The sequence below is a fragment of the Hetaerina americana genome, unplaced genomic scaffold (genome assembly GCF_022747635.1).
Source record: "Hetaerina americana unplaced genomic scaffold, ioHetAmer1.1.p SCAF_1, whole genome shotgun sequence".
NCBI classification, from domain to species: Eukaryota; Metazoa; Arthropoda; class Insecta; order Odonata; family Calopterygidae; genus Hetaerina; species Hetaerina americana.
The window spans coordinates 37,636,473-37,658,902 of NW_027286069.1; the positions used below are offsets into that span (position 1 = coordinate 37,636,473).

At 40.9% G+C, this 22,430-nt stretch overlaps 1 protein-coding gene and 1 long non-coding RNA gene across 5 annotated transcripts in view; both read right to left on the reverse strand.

Annotated features, from left to right (window-relative positions):
- Mctp (multiple C2 domain and transmembrane region protein) overlaps window positions 1-19,452 on the reverse strand; it is a 141,914-nt gene extending 122,462 nt beyond the window's left edge. Inside the window, exon 1 of one of the 3 annotated variants that reach the window (XM_071588344.1) lies at window positions 19,289-19,452. The gene's annotated coding sequence lies outside the window, so the exon portion shown is untranslated. The remainder of the gene's footprint in view (window positions 1-19,288) is intronic. The other 2 variants (XM_071588317.1, XM_071588327.1) reach the window with 2 other exon arrangements.
- Window positions 19,453-19,503: 51 nt separating this feature from the next.
- Window positions 19,504-22,430, reverse strand: part of LOC139701033 (uncharacterized) — a 116,168-nt gene continuing 113,241 nt past the window's right edge. For both annotated transcript variants that reach the window (XR_011703914.1, XR_011703917.1), the window contains one exon: window positions 19,504-19,617. This is a non-coding gene — a long non-coding RNA (uncharacterized lncRNA). The remainder of the gene's footprint in view (window positions 19,618-22,430) is intronic.

Here is a 22,430-nt window from a genome sequence, read left to right on the forward strand (position 1 = left end):
AAGTACTTGGTATGGTGGGCGAAGACAGGGGTTTGTTGGGAGATATCCTATGGAGGCAGGAAAAGGGATGAAGGGGGTATTGGCCGGCAGTGGGATGTTGAAGACTGTGATTGAGGGGAGAATGTTAGGCAAACGAGGAAAGGGAAGGAACAGGATAGGGATGTTGGACGGGATGAAGGGAGGAAGAAAGTACTCAGAGATGAAGAGGGACCTGATGTAGAGTGGGATGTTGTGTTTTGTTGGGGGTCACCAATTGTTGAATTAGTAATTTTGTCCATCCAAAAACCTACCTTAACCGGTAGATTACCTAATAATAATTAAATTCCAAAGAAGCCCCAAAAATTTCAGAGTTTAAGTGGACGCCTCGGTAGCTTAAGTGGCTAAAGCACTCGACCAGATATTGAGGGATCTGGGTTCGAATCCCAGTCAAGGCGAATGATTTTTACACTCTGAAACTGTTGCATTGTAATAATAATTATACATATATATATGTATATGTATATATATAATCACGTGAATATATACAACAGAGAGAGAGAGTCAATTTAAATACAACTAACAAAATTTACACTGTAAAGGGAGGTGTGTTTAGGTTCCGGCAAAGAGGCGCACAGGGAAGAGGGATTAGACGAGGCTCTGTGATTGTCAACGTGGATATTTGCTGAGTAGTGCTTTGACAAATACAAATGGCAAATGGCTTTCCTTTACCTTTTCTCTCTTTTAGTTGGAGGATAACAGGTGGCTGAAGAATTAAATTTAATTACGTATATAAAGCGCTCCACTGGAACCCAAGTGTTAAAAATCAATGTTGATTATTCACTTTTATTCAAAATATTTTTCTCAAAAATGTTACTCAAATTCCATCTAAGTGTAACGCGCATTCTCAAATAACGACCAGGCCCACCATACTTACCGCACAACCCAGAAATTCATTGTAGTCAAATTTGACCACTCCATATAAATCGCCGAGGTGCACTATGCGCGAAAGACCAAAAGAACATGAGACTTCTTCGGCGAGAGTTTTCCTCAGAATTCTACCACTAGTGCCTCCGTTCGTCCTTTCCACATAAGTCACGCACGATTACCACCTGAAGTACGGATAAATATGCAATATTATTCTAATTTAGCACTGTTACGTATGTCTCTCCATAAACAATTCTGAAACCATTCTAAAAGAACACTGCACAATGCATGTGAACTTAATGACAACGGTGCGTTATGGATTGAGTAATAAAGGGGAATGGCCCCATTTCGCTCCAACGATCTCCTTGTTTTATTGCCAAGTCACAAGGGATTTTCTTTTTTTATGGTGAATCGATGATTACTTTTATTCCTCGTCCAACGTGAGATTCAATTTTTTACTTATCTATTATCGAGGAGATGTCCTTTCACAGCGGGGAAAGATTTCTCCACCAGGCAGCAGAAGGTTCAATACAACTGTCAGGGAATATAACATCTGGAACGGAATGTTCCCTTCGGTGTGAGGAATGAGTTACTGCTGATTTGGAGCCACATGAAATGCGGCTTGCGGATGGCACGCGAGAAGGAGCTGGGGCAAGCAGAAGAGAGGGTTTTCTGAACGCGGGCCAAGAAACTGCTGAACTTTTCCAGCAGACTAATGAATCGGGGTGAATTGTTTGACAGGCACCTTACCCTCCACATCTTTTATCTAGAGCTCATATTCATGGCCGGAGTTAAACGAAATTCTGCCAATGCCCGATACGTACCAATGACGTCTGCAGGTTACGACTTCGAACTGATGCCGACTGAGTTTTAAGGAATTTGCTTCCCGATGTTCTCTCCATCTCTCCACTTTCCCCAGGAAAAGAAGCCTCTCCTTCCGCTATATGGTACCTTTGAGTCAAAGAGAATGGTCACTTTGTTCCACCACATGGCTCCCGAGGCCACAATCTAATGATGAGGGCTTATGAATGGATAGGGAGTGATAAGAGTTCCAGCAGACTACGTCATCTAAAGAGTGGGGAAGGAGGTTCAAAGTTAGGAACTAGGAGATCAGATCAAGTTGGGAAAGATTTATGGCCAAGTTTTAGTGAAACAAAGCATTTATATGTATGAAGGGTTACGATAGGTTGGGGAATTTGCAGGATTGAGTGAGATCCAACCATGAGGTAACTATGATAGGACTGCCATTGATCGTGCTGGAGGGGATTAAGAACGTTCAAGGGAACGTTAAATCCAGCCTACGCAGTACCGGGACGAAATTGTAAGTAAACGCGATTTCTTGAATGACGATTACATGATTTGGCCGAGCTGACAGAACACGATATGTTGCAAGAAGACAAATATTAAACTTAAAGAAGTACAATTTTCTTAACGAGTTCCTCGACAAAACTGCCATAAAAGACATCAGCCGAGTCTTGTCACGAGTGCAATCCCATGTACGTATATACTACAACCGAATGATATTTCTTCCTTTATATAACATTTCTGATAACAGGAGGAAAGAAAAGTCTGCAATCTCAATGAATAATGTTTCTGGATCCAAAAATTAGGGATACCTTTAACTTGCGTAACTTTTCGAGAAGAAAGAAAGCTAAATTAAAAATTAAAGTAGGAGGGAATTAACTAGAGCAGGTGCATCACTTCATATATTTCGGCAGTATTTTAGAATGAAGGAGTATTGGAGTTGAGACATTAGGAGAAGCATTGTGTAAGCGAAAGATGCTTTCCCAAGTGAAACAGAATTGATGAGGGGCACCATGGGTAAAGTGGTGAGAAAAATGAGTAAAGATTTTAATATGGAGCGTGGTGCTTCATGGACGCGAGACCTGATCTTTGTGGCAGTAGGGTGAGCGTAGCTTGGAGTTTTTTGAGACAAGGGTGGGATGAAAAATTAAGAAAATAAGTTGGACAGGAAGACAAGCAGAGATTTTTAATATCGTAGGGTCGGTGAGGATAGGAAGTTACTGGGTGTAATCCGAAAAAGGCAAAGAAAGTGGGTGGAGGAAATATTGAATGGCAGTGATATGTTGAAGGCCGTGAGTAGGTTTTTTGGACAGCATGAAGGCAGGCAAAAGTTTCGAAGAAATTAAGAATAAATAACGCAGGGCAAATATGGAGGAAGTCCTCGCAATACTTAGGAGCAAATAGTCGTTAGGCACCTTCCGAAACCTACTCTTAAATAGATAGAACAAGCGGAAAAAAATGAAGCACGAAGCAAGTATAGTTTCAGCCGTTTTTTGATTTTCTATCTACTATATTTTGACGTTTTCGTGCCTATATCGTAGGTAAATACGAAGGCTTTACGTTAATATTGGCACATTAATGTCGCTGAGACTTCAGGTTCCTTTGAAACCGAAGAAAAAAGTACACAAGAGTTCAATCGGAGTTTTTAATCTTTCACCTTCGCTGAATATGTGATTCACCGACAAGCGACATAAATTGCTCTCCTAGCGGAACAAAGGAATATAAATCTCTGGTATGGATAACAGGAGACAACCAGGATGATAGACAAACGTTCGTTGGGATGAGATGTTGATATAAGCCAAAGCATGAGTATGGATAAATGTTAATCGCTCTTCTTTTTACCCCCGGTCATCGGTGAGCGAGATCGATGATTCACATCCATATGCCCATCCAGTTAACTTAAAGTTGAAACTTAATCTTTAATTGCGGATCAACTCGATTGCACAACCGTAGGTTGCCTCTTGCGCAGATAATAGTTAACGTTAGATCAATAGTTAACTCAACTTCCCGAGAACATAACTCATACAGGTACTTCACTGAAAGTGCATGATGTGTAAAATCATTTTACGAGGCATTTAAATTGACAAACCTGAATAAAGCGCAAACGAAACATATAAAATGACTGAAAATATGCTTAATTTTTAATAGGAAATACAACTGCATTTTTTATCTTTCATTCGGTGGATCTTTCAGTTCACTAGTTGACAAATTTTGCCACCTATTTGTCTACAGATTCTTATTATTCGCAAAAAAACACTGAAATTTTCCAAATTTTTTTTAAATTTTAACTCATATTTATAAAGCATATGACGCTAAAGATTTTATGCATGTAGCTACTATTGCCATTTTGAAAGTCGAAAATGTCACATCTAGTTCGAACAGTTCAAATCCTTTACCCGTCAATAATTACAAACACGGGCAACGCTGCATGCGTTCCGATTGATATCCGATATAAATTACACCATGAAGAGGATTGGGGCCGATTTGAAAGGAGCATCATAATGTTACGATGCCCAAGCGCGAAAATTCCTATGCTCGGCCTTGAGTCTCCTAGCGAAGTTATACGAAGGTATCAGGCTGATAGGATAGGGATTACGCCAGGTGAGGCGGTTACCACATTAGGGCAGGTTAGGGGGATGAGCGGAAGGGATTTATGATTTAGAGATGGGTTCCGGTAGGTCGGGTAGAGATTAGGGTAGGCCGCTCGAACCTTGAAATGAGAGTGGATGAAAACAGAAAAAAGGTTTCAGGAAGGCGCGGGACAGGGTGGGATTTAGGGTGTGGATGGCGCACCGGTTGGCTGGAGCCGACCGCAGATCCAGGCGAGTTAGAATCAGTCCACATTTTACGACCACTCCTCAAAAAGCTAAACAAGAGCTTCACGAGGGGGAGGGGTGTGAAAGACAGAGAGAGAGAGGGGGGGATTGACAAATGGTCGGCAACGGAAGAGGATGGGGTCCGAGGGAAGGGACTCGAGATATACTGCGAGGAGGGTGGGAGAGCGGTGGGGAAAGGTGCGGAGGAAGATGCCTCAGGAGCACGTGAGGGGAGGAAAGCAGTGGTCAGTTGTGGGTGTGGGGAGGAGGAAAATGGAGGGATGAGAAGGAGGGGACGAAGGAGTGAAGGGCTCAACAGGGAAGAGCAGGGGGGGATGGAGTTTATGGGAAGGGCGAGGGTTTTGCGGAGGCGAGAAGTTTGGGGATGTGTGATTTTCGACGTGGGATATATTAGGTGCTGCGGATAGGACTTTTTGGCAAGGGTCGGAAACCCTCGCCCCAGAAGGATGAGTGGGATGAAGGGGAGAGGCGCTCCCATTACCCGGTCGTGACTAAGCATTTAAAGAACGGAGGCGATGAATTGTGAGGATTGTTTAGTTTTTATGGGTACAGCTTACGAGACAAGTAATTGAGCGATTAGCCCTTGTCAACACGCATTCTGAAACACAAAACGGCAGAATACGAACGTGAAATGGGTTTTAAGCGGAAACTCGGTAATATAGCTTTAGATCTCAGAAATAATTCAGGAGGAGGAGGGAGAGATGTTTCTGCATTTAATGAGCGGACGAGACTGAAAATTTTAGTCCAAAAACATCTGATTGATAAATAATGTAAGCAAAATGAAAATGTAGAATCTGATAAGTGGAAAGAGTCGAAAATTGAGGTGGAAAGTGAATTATTAGAAGTGAAGTGGTATGAGTGGAAACGAATTTGTCAAACAAATGAGTGTTATAATCAGGTGCTAAAACATCAGAGATAATTTATTACTACACACGAAAACTTCAATTAACAAAATTATAATGCAACACACCATTAATACTCGCGACGAAACTAAACGCCAAAGCCATTAGGTTTGCTGAACTGGACCTTTGGAACAAAGGAGAAATGCAGGAATCATCGTAATCGTGAATGGAAAATTATGATCTACTATGTAGAAAAGGTTCATAGCTCGCCAAGATTGAATGAAAGACAGCTAGAAACAAATCAAACACCCGTGTGTGATTCAATCTTAGAACTAATAATGGTAAGAAAGTTTGCGCAAATATGTGCTTCATGGTGGTGGATTGCCTTCGTGGTGCGTGCGTAACAATATCAGCCAACGCCCATCCTTCGCTTTCGGGGTCCATTATGTATCGGATGAACGGATTTTCCCCTCATTAAGTTTTGACGCACAAGCCCATAATGGGCTCAAAGGCAGCAGGTCGTCGACCTGTCAATTTTGGTTAAGGTGGAAGGATAAGAGAAAAAGCTTCATTCTTTCAGGTCTTGTGTTTCGAAGAGACATCCTCAACTTTTAACATACGTTTGCAAATATTACCGTAAAATAACAGAATAACTTAGGCAAGTAGGTAAATCAGAAAAAAGCTTTACATATCTTTCCTCAGTTTTTAATTCAAGCATTTGTATCTGTATCTGACTAAGTTAGAATTACATAGAATCGACCGTGTGGAGCGTAACATTTAATACTTGAAAAAAAAATTAGAAACCGATAATTGAAAAGACAAAGACAAATAGGTTAGAAAGAAAAAGTTTAAGATAATTTAAAAACAAAGACGATAGAATATACAGATAAAAATAAAATGGAACGTAGGAATGGAACAAAAACGGGTGGGGGGAAACGCCGCTGCCAAAAAAGAACAATGGGGCAACACGAAAAAACGAGATAAGTTAGATAAGGAAAGAATAGTAATGAAAAATGATTTTCTTTAACCTACGGTTGGTGCACAACGAGAATTGATGAGAAATAAAGACGTGGAGACCAGCTAATGAAAAAATTCTTTGGTTTTCAAGCTAGTTTGGTTTTCAAATACGAGTTTGGTTTTACAATACTCGTAGTTTGATGGGGAGCAATTTTTCACTCTTCCCTCAGCCTTCCGCATCATATCCACACAAAAGAGCGCCACCCAATGCCCTTCTCTGTCTGCTGAATGTATTTCAAGCCTTCTTATGCTCCTAACTTCAACACTCTATTATGGCTTTCAGAAGCCTCTTCTGCCGTAATACATGCCCTATCAGGCGATCTCGTCTCTGTTGTATGCGCCGCCACAAACACCTTTTTTCCCTCTACCCAGAGAATACCTCTTCATTTGCCACTATATCTCTCCGGCTTATCCTCAGCAACCTTCTCCAGCACCAGTTTTTGAGAGCTCCCAATCTTCTTTCCTCTTCGGCAACATTGACCCATGTTTCACACGTGCACAAGGCAGTGCTCCATACCTAGGCTTTCGTTAACCTTGAACAACAAAATGTCAACTTCCAGTGAACTCAACACCTGTCGTGATATTTCAGCACCTCACCGCCAAATTAGTTAAAAAACAACAAGATACGATATGTTGAATAAGCGTGTGGTTTGGTTTAGTTAGAACTCAAAGGAAAGCAATTTAAGACGGCCTTAATCCAGCATTATCATATTATTCATATCCCGCACGCAACGCATAGCCGTGAGGCAGAGAGAGCTAGGACAATTGCTTGTAATTATGTAAATGTAATCGGGAGTTACAAATATTTTTTAAAGCTGATCGCTAGGCAACGTATCACACACATCACGGAAGGTGTAAAGTGGCAAAAGTAAGAACCTCTATTTTCACCTAATAATATCCTATGCATGTGATGTCGACAATCATGTTAACATTCACCAACAATTTCGATGACACATATTGTTTAAAAAGAAGGTAGACAAATACCATTAATTAAAGTAAATTTTTCTTCGTTATTGCCGTAAATTTCCTGGAGGGAACAGCGTGGAAAAGTGCAGATAAAGAGCAAGAGAGACATCCATTTATTTGCCCTATCACGGGCACTTTGATCTTAGAAGGGCACTTCGGAGGTAGATAGGGTTTCAAGGGGTAGAAGAGTAGCATGTCCGCATGAGCTACAATTTGATACTCCGTGCAACTATGGACTGAGAGATTCACTCCACATAGGACGTAAGTAGGGATCTACCACCAGGATGTACGAGGGTCATCCGGAAAGTAGTACCCGTTCGTGAAATAAAGACACAAAAGTAAATATTAACAAACATAAAAAATTTTATTTGAAAGAGGATACTTTAAACTACTTCTCAACGTAATCTCCAAGCAAATTAAGGCATTTGTCATAACGTGTGACAAGTTTCTGTATTCCTGCTGCATAGTCCTTCGCCGCCAGCTCATTGAGATACGCGAGGGACCCATCTTGCACAAATTTTTGCATAATGCAGATGGTGTTTAACAATTTCATGAACAATTGTTCGAGAAACATTGGGAAAATGCTCACAGATGTCATCAATTGTGACGCGCCGATCGTTCCTCACGAATTCGTCAACTGAGCTCACCAGTTGGTCTGTAATGACAGACGGTCTCCCCGAACGCTCATCGTCGTGTGTGTTCCCCCTCCCCATGTTGAAGTTGCGACACCACCGCCGAACAGACGACTCGTCCATTACATTGTCTCCATACACCTCCTTTAATTGGCGATGAATATCACATGGGCGAACGTTTCTTGCATTGAGGAATTTAATCACTGCCCTCACTTCACAACTGGCGGCGTTCTCAATTTTTTTAAACATTGTAAACAATCACAGAAACAACACAGGCAATGCTAGCGTCACGCAACTTGGCTCAGAGAAGGCAGACAAGCCACTGAAGCTATCTGACCTCGTCCAGCGGCTACTCGCGTCGTCAGCACTTCATGCGGCACGAACGGGTACTACTTTCCGGATGACCCTCGTATAATCGGCACATCTTCACGGAAAGTCAGTATATTCACCATCATGCATATCGAACTCCATTTCCATTTTTGGCGAACACAGATATAGTATGCTTTTTCCTTTTATTTTTCCTCTAAAACAGCGGGCGTTTTACTGGGTATGGGACTCGAATTTACATCGGATGGTGATGCCAAGGAGTTGAAACGTGTACTGCATTTCAAAGAAATAATTAAGTAAACAATATCATTTGGTTTTTTATTTATATTACGCCCTGCTGTTACACCTCATCGTGCCTAACACGGGTGAATGAACTCAATTGGAAGTTATTACGCACGCAGCAGGAGGCATTGATTATTGACCAGGAGAAACTGAACAAGTTTCATCAAACTATTTCCCATCGTACAGGATTTTTGCCCTTAAAAAAATTCCAAAGGAGTAATTAAAGACTTCAGCAAGTAGAAAACTTCGAAGCCTGTAATAAGACGCATCCTTGAACTGCAGCAAATATACCACATATTTATCTATCAGTATATCGGTCAATTTGCGACAACCTCAGACGAACCATCAAAACAAAACTAGGAAAGAAACAATCGAAAGAATGTCAGGATCAGTCTTCCTGTACGGTCCTGAGCCTTGCACGAAAATAAAGAAAACACCTATCGCTCAACAGTTTAAGCAGCGGATATGAGATTTCTCTGAACTTAAAAGGATTCCACAAGATTAAAAATATAGACAAGCCAATCTATAAAGATGCTAGGCAAATATTTACTGGCTCATAATAAAATAAGAATAAAGTCAACGAGAAACGATCCGTTGACATAATGATGAAAGACTACCTAAATTAGCAATCAAATATAGACCCAAAAGACGAAGATATGCAGAGGACGTCCAAGAAAGGGCTTTAACATCGATCCGAAACGAGCCTAGGAGACCTCAACCATGCTGATGATGAAGATGATGGCGACGACAGACGCTGCAACGTAGCAGGAAAGCTATCGATCAAGTCCTTGTAAGACGCTAACCTAACAGGGCAATGCGGTTTTCAAACACGAAATTGGGTTCCCTTTATCCCCAAAAATAAAGTGCTAGGAAAATTACCCAGGTCCACCATTTATTACAGGTGGCGTTTGCTTGCTTTTGGAAAGAACGGTCGCTGTGCGAGAACTCCGAGGTTAAGGTGAGGGAACATACACATGCGGTTTTATGGCTCCCGTTATTAAAGGAGGGCTGTCCCACCTCAAAGCTACGATCGACGGGCTACGCCAGGGACACAGCGGGATCCATTCCCTGCGAGGCGGTTAAGTATCATAAAATAAGGCAAAAACTGAGAACAAATTCGATCTTCAAAGTAGTTTTATATAGTTTCTACGATGCCCTCCGACCAAAATGCCCACCAGAGGTCCAGAATAACCCCTTCTGATATAGACAAGACGTAAGTCCAGATGCCAGTTGGCATGCTTGGAACACACACGAAATTTTATTTAGGGAAGCATAACAGAATTTAAGTGCAATTTACAGGAGTTCTTAATACTGTAGTGTGGGTGTCTCGGAAACCCCCACTATTTGTTAACTCTACCAAGGAGTGCCCCCCCTGCATACCAGACAATGTATGGTGATGTAGTGCGGGTTTCTCGGAAACCAAGACAAGGCAATGTCCGCTACCCAATTCCCTTGCTGCTACAATGTAGCTACTTTGAAGTCCCTCCCCCCGAAGGCGCGATGCCTTATAAAGGGAGACGCGAAGACTTCCCTGAAGTAATAAAGCCGCCAAGAGACAACGCAGAAGAACACAAAACGTCTTCATAGTCCCAAGGACTGGTAAGACGAATGGGACGCCTGCACAAAGAGGTAGTCATATAGGGCGAGGAGCAGGACCCCATTCCTCACCCGATACCCTGCCTCCGTCGGTCGAGCCTACGACCACACCAGAGATGGCCAGCCTTGCCCCGCTCGCTCGTCCCTACTGCCCGGTGACAGAGCCCCATTGCTTGATAAGGGTTAAATAAAAGACTCATAAACCGAATACGACTCTCTCATTCTGTGCTACGCTCCCACCAATGATGTCGCGGCCGCCAAGCACGCGACAATACTGACATGCTCTACGGATATATTCGACATGCCAACATACACGCATATGCAAGCATGTGGTTGCGCGTACTTGCTTAAAACGAATTACTAGATTTTCAAAAACATCTTGAAATAGCATTTAGCAATGAAGTTGGGGATGCAGTGAGGGTAGACGAGAATTTCAAATAGAAATTAAATGGGCGATGAGAGCAAAATGAAATGGGTACGGCCGGAAGTTTGGATAAGCCTCGAATCATAGAAAAGGAGAAATGAGAAAAGGTGGCAGGGGTGGAGAATCAGGTGGGTACATGATTCTTACATATCAGTTTACGATAGAAATTTCCCACCCAAAACATTTTCAAGCTGCCAATTCTGCCAAGCTGCCACATTCTATGATATTTTAAAATATTTCATAAATATTATCACTCAGTAAAAATGTAAACTAGAATTGAATTCTAACATGAACAGTCAACGAATTACTTTTGAAATCAGCTTCTCAATAACAGCATTAATTACGTCATCGATGCAGCAACAAAGTAGTGAAAGAGTACCAATATGAAGTGGCTTACGGACATCGGTGCAGTCCAAGCGTTGAAAACGCCGGCATACTACCTTGATCAAAAAGTTCCCGGAATAACCACCGTGTGGCGCTCCCATCGTTCCGATTTGAGTTCTGTTTTTTTTGTTAAATTGGTACATCTGTTGTTGATATTCCCTTTAAATCTTAGTGTCATAACTTGACATTTGCAAAAGTTACGGTCGGTTTTCGGTATGTCCATCAGTGCTTCCTGCGATTTTTCCATTACTTCCTCTCGGCTGCTAAAACGCGTTCCCCGTAATGGTTTTTTAACTCGATTGAACAGAAAGAAGTCACAGGGAGCCAAATCAGGTGAATTCGGTGGCTGTTGGATGGTATTTGTTGCATTTTTCGTCAAAAAATTACGAATAATGATGGCACTGTGCGACGGTGCGTTATCATTGGTGCAAAATCCACGAGTTTTCTGCCCACATTTCTGGTCTCTTTCGGCGAATTGCTTCACGCAAACGTCTCATAACGCCCAAATAATACTCTTTGTTTACTGTCTGGCCTTCTGGCAAAAATTCATGATGCACTACACCGTTTTAATCCATGAAAACCGTCAGCATTGCCTTCTTTTTTTACTGAAAACGACGTGGTTTTTTGGTCTCGGCTCATTTGGTGAACGCCATTCACTTGCCTGATGTCTGGATTGCGTGTCGTACTCATAAACCCACGTCTCGTCTCCAGTAATGATCCTTTTGATGAATGTGGGATCGGATTCAGCCTCGCAAATCATGTCTTTTGCGACGTCAACATGGTCTCTTTTTTGCATGAAATTGAGGTCTTTTGGCACCAACTTTGCTGCTACACGACGGAAACCCAAATCATTAACCACAATGTCTTGGGCGGATCCATAGGCAATGTTCAAGTCCTCCGCTATTTCTCTGATGGTTAATTTGCGGTTATTGACCAACATTTCTTTTACTTTATCAATTTTTCCACCGACTTTCGATGTCGATGGTCTGCCACTGCGTTCATCATCTTCGATTGACTCACGACCACTTCTGAACCGCTCGTGCCACTGGTAAACGACCGTTTTTTTTAGAGAATCGTTGCCGAAACACTTTTCCAACATTTCCAACGTCCGTGCGCCACTAAATCCGTTTTTTACGCAAAATTTAATACAAGTTCGTTTTTGCAAATTTAAATCCATTTCTGAAATTGTAAAAAATCGCCAACACACACAGAGATAGATGTACTCTTGGCTACGTAACTTTTGCAAATGTCAAGTTATGACACTAAGATTTAAAGGGAATATCAACAACAGATGTACCAATTTAACAAAAAAACAGAACTCAAATCGGAACGATGGGAGCGCCACACGGTGGTTATTCCGGGAACTTCTTGATCAAGGTAGTATATTTAGGATTCAATAGTTTACTCATCTGATAGTAGGGCACCCTGACAGCACCAGCGGTTATCGCGAGTTTTTGCGAATCGAGGAATGGAGGGCATTCAAGAATTTTCAGATATAGTGGAGACTGGCACCCAAGCGGTCGGTACACTGAGCATAAAAAATAAGTCAACTGCCATGAGCAACGTTATCTAATTTTTACAGTATTCTTATAACACTAAATTAGTTCCAGCATTGTTTCTTGGGGAATCCATAAATGCGATAAATAACAAATAAATTCTGCGACGATTCAATTTACTAATGATCGTTATTTCACCGTTCAATCACCTTGGTATGAAAGCAATATTTGAACCGCTGAGCAAAACATACTCTTTCGCCTATATACACAATGCCATCCTTATAAGCCCTTTTAATTATCCGTTTCGATACAGTCGACATGAAAACATATCGATTAAACGTTGATATCATATCGCTAAGCTGTAATTTCGATCTGCACTTAAGTATCATGCGAAGAACCCTTTGAAGTCAGTACCACAACCGTCTGATAAGGCGTTCAGCTGTGCGCATTATGTTAAAAGTCAGCTAACGAAGACGCCGAGTTTCTCTCTCTACCCGTAGTGCGTTCCCAACATAGCACATCAAATTATCCATCCTCCTCTAATGGCGCAAAAAAATAAGATAGAACAAGTGATGTTTTTTCAGCACGGAGGCACGAACTTTTTTCCATCCAAAACGAAGACGCTGAAATGAAATATGACATATACAGTCCATTACGGAGAACATCACTGCCAAGAATAATAGGAAATAATCGCACGAATAAGCTTACGATCCACATTTATTCACCATGACGTCTTTAGTACAAAAAATTTGAACCCTACTTAATGTAGCCAGGGAACGACGACATCATCATCTGCCAACTGCGGTCAGAAAACGGGAGAACATTGTCGCAACGCGTTACACCGGGAGTGGACGAAACTTCAGAAACATTGCGGTGGATTATGTTCATGGCCACTAATGACAACTGCTGCTCCTAGAATCTCGAGGATGTCTGGTGTGTCTTCAATAATCCAAACGCCGCCTAACAGCTGTTAGGAGTGAGAGGTCGTATACGATGCAGCGGGACCCTTGCTTTCAAGACTCGTCGGGGGAATTGGCAGATGATATCTGCGAGAGTTGAGGTGTCGTAATATGGCCGTGAAGGGGTTCTGAGAGAGGGGAGAAATGTCTGCCAGGGGTGTTTCGGGATTGGGGATGCGCGAAAATCTAGGCAGGTGCGGGCGACACGGAGCTGCGTGGGCGGGAGTGAAGAAGATAACGTGCGTGGGGAGGGAGGGTAGGAGGACAAGGAGAGGGGACAGGCCGTTGGACCGATGCCCGATCATTCATTAAGGAATGAAGGAACTTTAAATCCGTAATTTCACACGGACGAGAGGTTGGCATTGGATGCCCAGGATAAGGCGTTATTCCATCTTAGGACGAACGATGGGGAAGGAGAAAACTGCAAGGAATAAGTAACACTGTGATGTAGGTTCCTTTTTTTCGTGTCAATAGTCTCTGAGAAGGTTTTTCCTACTGCGCGAATTACAAGCGAGGACTCTATTCTTTTAGGTACGCATAGAACTGCATACTGCACAATAAAATAGGCACGTTTTCCCACCGAAGAAAAGATTCCCATCCACTGTGAGGCCCTGTGGCAAGGTTACTGGGAGGAAGATTGCGAGGTCAATACTCATTTTCTTTACAGGATGTATTTCAGTAAATAAAAAACTAATTCAATTGGTGGTTTACGACGACGATACATAGAGGTTATCCAGTCTTAATGATGAAATTTAGGAAATTATTGTATCATCCTAAAGATACTAGTTTGGCTGAAAATCGTTGCAGTGAATATGTCAACCTAACAAATGGAGTAAGTAGAGTGAGCGTAAGGTCATCGATTTGGGATTTACTGTATTACCGAAACAAATTTTTTCTCCCTCCGAACTAAATAAATACACAAGCATATTTCAATAAAATAATGATAAATAAATTATTCTACTCCTCCGAAAAGCGAATATTACCGTCGTTCAATTCATTTAACTAGTCGTGTGATCAACGATCGTATTTAATTTGTCAAATAAAAAAATGCAATAATAAATTAGTGATAGATTACAAATATTACGACACTAATCTAGGCATTAATGGAGGAAAAGACCTTCCGCTTGTTGTTTTTTAATTCTATGTATACGTATGACATTTTGCTGCATTCCTGTGAAATTAAAACACTTGTCGTTTCATGAAAGTAGAACTCTTTACTACGAGTCATCAATATAATATTTTTACGAAGAACTTCTTGACTAGCAGGCGATAAATAAAAGATATCCTTGCAGACGATTTCAAAGTAATATTTGGTAAAAAATTAAAAAGGATGATAGCATCGCTTCAGTTACTAATCTACTAAAACAGCTAAGGTCATAGAACATATCGGATAATACGCGACGTGAAATATTTCATTAAAAAATGGGTGTTATTTTTCCCTGCAAAATATGCAATAAAATATTTACGCCTAACCTGATATCCTCCCCGGTTAAAACTGTCTTTACGCCACCGGTAAAACCGTCTTTACTTCTCTCGTAACCAAAAAATGAAAAACCTAAAATGAAAATAAAATAATATTTGGTAACAACTATAACAATTAGAACAATATCTAAGAAATACGAGATACAAATCATTATCAAGTTGGGTGGAAAATACTCTCTAGAGCATTACGTATCGTTATAAAAATTAGCCATTTAAGAGGCTTTAGACTGAAGATACGTCCAGCTTACTTGGTATAACTTAATTTAATCATAAGAGTTTCTCTCGCTTTTTCTCTGAAAGAAAAACCTTCCCTTCTGAAACACGCCCCCACGGACTCCTCTAAACTTTTTTTGCGGTCTCTGAATACACTCATCCATCTCTTCTCGTTTCTTAATAAACTTAACTCATTCGTTTCCTTCATGCCCAACTGCCTTTCATCACTCTTCTGAAGCTACAAAAAATGATCCGGAATACGTGCATATATCCCTTCATTTTGACACTACGAGAAGACGCAGCACAAGGCCAAGAGTGATTTTTAACTAATCTTACGCCTGGTGGAGCTTGATTGAATAATTGCAATTATATTTTCCAAATATTGAAAAATACCAACTGAAGCGCTCACATCAACAACCCATGTTGTCATCACTTTCATACATACATTGTTATGTTTCAGCGGTCATGCCGCCGAAAGAATAAGAAACAGATCTACTTATTTCGATGAAAGAGGCAGAGCCGCCGAAATGTCAATTGAATGTGTGAGTGTCCTATTTATTAGAGCATACGTTTTCATAGCGAGTATAATACGTACTGTGTGTTGTCGCGGTCGCGGACAAATATAAACTCACACACCCATAAATCACCAACGTGGCGACCAAAATTTACCAATTTGGCGTTAAATAAAACGTACACGAGCCGCACACGTCAAAAAAACAGAAAAGGAAAGCACACAAATGAATTCTGAGATATTTCGGTGGTCCCAGCCCCTTCATCATTGTCAGAGGAGTATCTCTCACAATGAAGAAGGTGCCTTGGACTACAGAAATATCTCCTAAGTAAACGAGTCGTTTTTTTCCTGCGTTCCTTTTCTCCTCGCATATGATCAGTACCATAAAAATACCTATGATTCCATAACAGTCATCAGCAGTGAGGTTACTACACTCCCAGTACTTCCAAGGCAGGTCCTCTTTATAAGAGCCTTCGAAAACGTCCAGGAATCCTCCTTTTTGGACAAAAGTCTCTCTTTTTGCCCTACATTTCCATTATATTTTTCATTATTTAACGCAAAAAGATTTCGCAAGCCTACAGACAGTGTATCTGCATTTAATTCGAATTCCGTTACATTTGCACATCAAGAAGTGAAGCAAGTGCTCATGGAAGAATTCTAATGTTCTAAATAAGGTCACATTGAAATTTTTCCGAAGAACAGCTTTCAAACAGGTCGAAATGGTGGGGCCATTGATAATGCTGAGCGTTCGAATAGGGGGCATGGGTGTCAATTTAATACAATTAATCCTACTCATTAAATGCATTTAAACATGTCGAATTAAGTACTACTATCCAATGTTTTACGATCTACCGTTATAACTTAATCCACTTTAACGAATAAAAAATGTAAAATGTTAAGGAAAAAAATAGAGAAACCATTACACTATTTTCCAAAACCAAATGAAAACCGCAAATATGCCCATATTGGTGAAATAAGCGCTAACATTGCAAGTAAGTATCTATATGCGACATAAAGCTATCGATTGAATCTCTAAAATGTTTGAAGAATTGAATTAGAATTAAATATTAACAGTGCGCATACGACTATGGTCATCAGCGCTCTTTCGAAAGTCGACACATGACTAAAACCGGTTAAAAAATGCAAATAAAGTAAATCCATTCCCTGGCATCAGTGAAGATACAAGTATTTCATGCCACCAGCCATTTTAATGAAATATAGAAATAATAAAAAATATAAAATACATTTTACATCTCGTTTACTTCGGTTTAGAACAGATTTTTTTGGCATTCTCATGTATTTTATTATGCGTGTAAAGAAAGGCTGATACTAAAAAATGATCCCTTTCCCAAACTTGCCCGTTACCACCCGTTCTAATGGTAACACCACGATTGGAGTAACGTATAAAACTGCGACTCAATTTGATTGCGAGTTTTATTTTGAAGGGGACGTCAAAATTTGCCCAAGATGAGTGTAGTCATGAAAGCACACTGCTGCATTGTTTTTTTAATGAGGAATGATCACAAACGCTTCCGTTAGAAAAAACAGCAAGGGATCCTATTCCCAGATTTTGTCGACGAACTCAAACGATGTCTTTAAAAAAGAGCATCAAAATTAATCCCAGCATAGTGAGGAGATGAGATGAAAAGAGAGATGCATTTCAGCTCGGCTATTTCGCTAGCATTTAGCGGATGAGACAAGGACGCAGGCGAGTTCAGAAGAGCGAAACGGATTGGGTGTACAGGAGATGTCAACATAGCAGGGGCGGTGCAGAATTGTGTGTATTTCTGAAACAAAGACACGGAACCCTTTGCGAGGTTTTATAAAAAAAATGAAATGTCAACTCTATATATACACCAACATCTACGGAGATGGACCACAGGAAAGCGAGTTCAATATTTTATCATTCTCTCATCCATTTCGAGACCACCGAATATGAACATAAATATGATGACTCACATGCAATATGAATGTCCTAGTTATTTCTACTTCTCCACGGATATCATTTAGTCTACGTACTAGTTTAGCATTTCTAATAGATTCCTTTTAATTACGATAAAAACATACGATGGCGAATGTTGAAGGAACGAGACAAAAACGCCGCTAACGAATAAATTGCGATAAATATATCAAATACCACGGAGTAAGTACATCAGTAAAGTGCATTATGCCATTACTGCTGCTAACGCGTTTCAATCGTCTGACATTTGCCCTCGTCAGTTATCACATGGAGGATGTTTACCGTGGAAAAACCACTGGAACTTTAACAATGTCTTTTACTTAGACACCAGAAAATAAATACACATGTATAATCCATTGGGGCCGTACCAAGTCCGTGACTTTCTTTCGAGCCATTTCACACGACGTAAGGGATCTTAGTATCCTCTCTTTCCCTCCTTGCATTACACGCTAACTCCAAGAAACAGCAAATGACTTTAGCTATTTTCACTTTTTGTTGGTTGCCTCCTTTAATTATTGGTACTACGCAATTCTGAGTCCATCGAGTAAAAGTTCATTATAATTGGCAGGAAAGGTATTACTTTTGCCTGTATCTGCGAAGCTAAGTCAATGCATTGGATGGATTTTAACAGTTTATTTCAAATAAAGAATTTTAAAAGGATAATAACCTTCTCCCTCATCACATGGAGCAGCTTAAGTAAGTTTAAACGCATACGGATCTGAAAGTTTTTGCGATTTGATTAATTTGGAAATCTCTTGTATAGGCTGAATTGCCGAATAGATATCGCCAGGATTCGAGAAAGGCTCGACAAAAAACCTAGTGGTGGTATTTTTATCATTTCGTCAAACACATTATAACAGTTTTCGCTATGGAATAATTTCCCTGAGTCGTTCCATCAAGGGTTCTGAGAAGTTTTAGTACATGATTGTGCTAACAAATGAGTGCGAATTATTGGATAAAGAAGTTTCCAATCGATCAAACAATTATTTTCACGTGGTTATAGCTAAATCGAAACCCGATGTTAATATTATTGGCGTTAATGTGGTTTAATTTCTATTCCATTCCAACTGACATCAACTTCAATATTGAAAGGAATTAGTTGCGTCGAAACAGATACCTTGCTCAGATTATAAGTAAACAAACAAAAAATAAATTCCCCACGACCTTGGACACTTTTATGACCAAACAAATGGCTCGATAGACCGTTCTTAATACGAATACCCGTAATTTGGAAAAAGCGATTTCTAAGCCGAATAGTTAAATGATTACTGAACGAAAATCTTTATGACAAACATCCAGGATGTACATCAAAAGATTCCCAGCCCAATTGGTTTGGGATTATTTTAGCACACAGAAGTACTTCCAGGATCGCTTCCAGATTCGTTTATGGTGTATTTCAATGAGTTTAAAGGGAATAGACGTCAATGAAAGGCGTTGCCATTTTGGATTACACGAAAACGAGATGAAAGCAAGGCAAAGTATCGAGGGAACGTTACCCTAGCGATAGGTAAAGGTGTAAAAGACAACATGAGGCACTGCCGAGGGATTGAAACTCTGGCAGAATGGGGTAATCTCAATAGGAGCGAAGCGAAGGCACGCATGTACATGCATGCAAAGCGTGTGCACACAGAGTTGCGTGAGGGCCACACCAACCTTGAGGGTAGTGAAGAAGCTGTGGGTCTTCTGGGCGACGGACACCCTCTCGCTGAGCAATGGGACGCTGGTGGCCCCGCGGCCCGACGCCACGGGCACGGGCGGCGACCCCCGGCCCCTGGGGGAGATGGAACCGTCCCGGCAGTGGCGTGTCCATGCCTCGGCGTCGGCCCTCTCCGCCCCGCCCCGACCCCCTCCGTTCCCGCGGCCCCCTTCCTGGTCCACGCAGCCGCCGCTGCTCAAGTCCGATGCGGACTTGGACAGGTGGCGCACCAGGGGGACACCGCCACTTGCTTGATCCACCTCCACATTCAGTCGAGTTCTTTCCGCTGCAAGGTGGCAAGAGAGGGGAAAGTTAATGAGCATGTAATAATCGGCATTACTGTTTTAAGCAAGGGTTTCGTCAAGACGGACTCCACGCATGAAATGTGATCGGGAATTCCCCGGTGGGCCGGAGCATCCCCGACGGAATTCCCGCTCAGAATTTGCGTGAAGTTAGGTCAAAATTAAAAGAACATGAATTGAACACTATAAAAAATCAATAAAAAATTGTAATAGTGCATTACGGTGTTCTAAATTTATGTGCAACGCTAAAATACCTTGCATGCATTTTAACGTGTTCCATTTTATAAAATAATTATAAAAACCCAATGCGAACACCAATTCGTACAATTTGAATATGCACGCATTTCGCGCACATTCAAATAGTCCCTGTCCACATTGACAATAAGGATTTACGCTGTGCAGTACAAAATGAAAATTGTGTGACCTACTTACTATTTTAATTTTGTAAGAACTCTACACTCGAGGGGCGTCGTTGAATTTTGTGCTCATGCCTTAAATGAAATGCTTCTTAATATTAATACTTTCAATAACTTCACAAATTAATGCTTTCAAATAGAGCTCCTTTCACATATTCACGTAGAACAAGTAGAAGACATCATTCATGGATTAAACTCGATGATACAGGTACGTATGTATGTAGAAACTATATGCCTATTGAAAGGGATATGGAGGAAAAATAACGTCTTTGTCCAGGGTGAACTTTCATGAAACCAAAACGATCTGGATAACGAAAGCATCTTTGCCTTCTCGCTTACAGCGTGAAGTATTCTGTTTGTTCATGGCATCAACCCACATTCAGAAGGCGAATTCAAAACAATCCGCTTTTTAACTGTACGAAACGAGGGTAGAGCTTAAATGGTGAAACTCGCAGTTACGATAAAATGTTGACAATAATTACGAGTGTAATTATTTTAACAATGAATACAGCGTGATATAATGGGGGAGAAAGTCTATGGAATGGCTCAGTAACCTCATCGTATTATTAGAATTGCTACATAATTAAGAAGATCGTAAATAAACGTGGGAAATATGGTTGACAATTATCCTAAAAAGTTGTATTAGTACGTGTAACAAAAGACATATGCATATTATTAAATATAACTGAGATCTTCAGCGAAGGTCACGTTGATGAAACGAGGCAAAGTATGCTTTTGAAAGAACTTCCTGAAATGACCCTTACAACACTTTTTCGCTCAGCTGGTCCTGGAAGGAAATTAGCTAGCAGAAATTTCTATGAGATCTTATGTCTCTCTCAATGAATAGAAGAATGCAAACACAGAAAATTTCATTGTAGAAAGAAGTCACGAGCAGCATTACTTATTCATGAATAAATAGAGCATGTCGGTACCCCGAGAGCTCGATCAAAGATCAAAGGTGAACTTCTCATTCTAAGGAGACGTCTTTTCATCTTCCAGACTCGACGACTCCTAAAAGGATAATTAACTTAAATTTCGAGGAGGCAATCAGAAACCTATATATACCATAAAAGGCGAACACAAACACATCAAAGGGAAATCCCTGTTAATTTTCAGAGACACGTTTGAATATCAAAGGCATTAACGGTAAGTCATGAGTCCTCAAAAGAAAGTCTCAAATTAAAGAGACCTGAAAACGGAATTTCGCATCATTTCAGTGAAGTTATGCTGGTGACGTAATGAACCTTGTGATTTGGGGAATTATGTCAGGTCAACCCACAAGGGCTCAGAGTCTCAGAAAGTTAGTCCAAATAAAACGGCGTAAAAGGACACGCACAAATAGAGGACTGAATTCAACGGCAAATACTGTTTTCAATTGTTCATAGTGGAAATATTAAACACTTAAATGCCGATGTACCTTCATACCTATCTCGTACATTCTTTCACAAATTCAACACAAAAAATAAGAAGATAAAATTCATAGATTAATTACTGGTAGCGGGTAATGTTTAATGGTTTATTTCTCTTTCGGCCGAAAATCCAACACCAATCTTAGAGCATCTCATTTGGTTGAATACTTCATGAAAAATAAGATTTACGACGAAGTCAACCTACGTTAGCTTTTTGATGAACCCTGGAAATACACTATTATACTCGTAAGCCTAAAACAACATGACACAAACACCCTAAAATCCAATAATATACACTAAAATTACTCATTCTTTAGCTCTGCATTATCTCTATCTCCTTAAATTCCATCCGTAATGCCCATTATGTTCCGTCCTTCAACTCGCTATCCCAGCATTATTCCCTCAATTATTGCTAGCAATGAAGCCTTGGTTCTTCCTCTAAGTAATCATTTGATCTCGTCTCCATCCTTTAGTTAATGATCTTAAGAAATACATACAGGTTTCGTCCGGAAAATAAGTGTACTGAGCTCAGGAAAAAAAATTTATTACACTTTTACATATCTTAAGCTAATATTCCTCAAAATAGGACCCTTGTGATTCGATACACTTGTTCCAGCGGCGTTCCCATTCCTGGAACGCTCCCGCCAAGGCATCATCGGGAACCTCTCGAAGACTCGTCGTCGACCTCTTCTCTGCCCTCCACGAACATCTTGTGCCACCGAAAGATCATGTTTCTGGACATGGCTGACTCCCCGTAAGCCTGGTTAATCATACCGACAGTTTCGGTAGACGATTTCCCAAGCTTTACCGCAAATTTGATGGAATAACGCTGCTCCAAAAACTTCGGCATCGCGTTCCGTGACGTGGGTCGAAGCGTGGAGGTTCGCGTTAACAGAGCTCCTCACTACACCACAGCTCAGAGCCGACTGCCTTTTTCAGCGTCGCTTGCCAACATACCCCCCTCCAATCGCA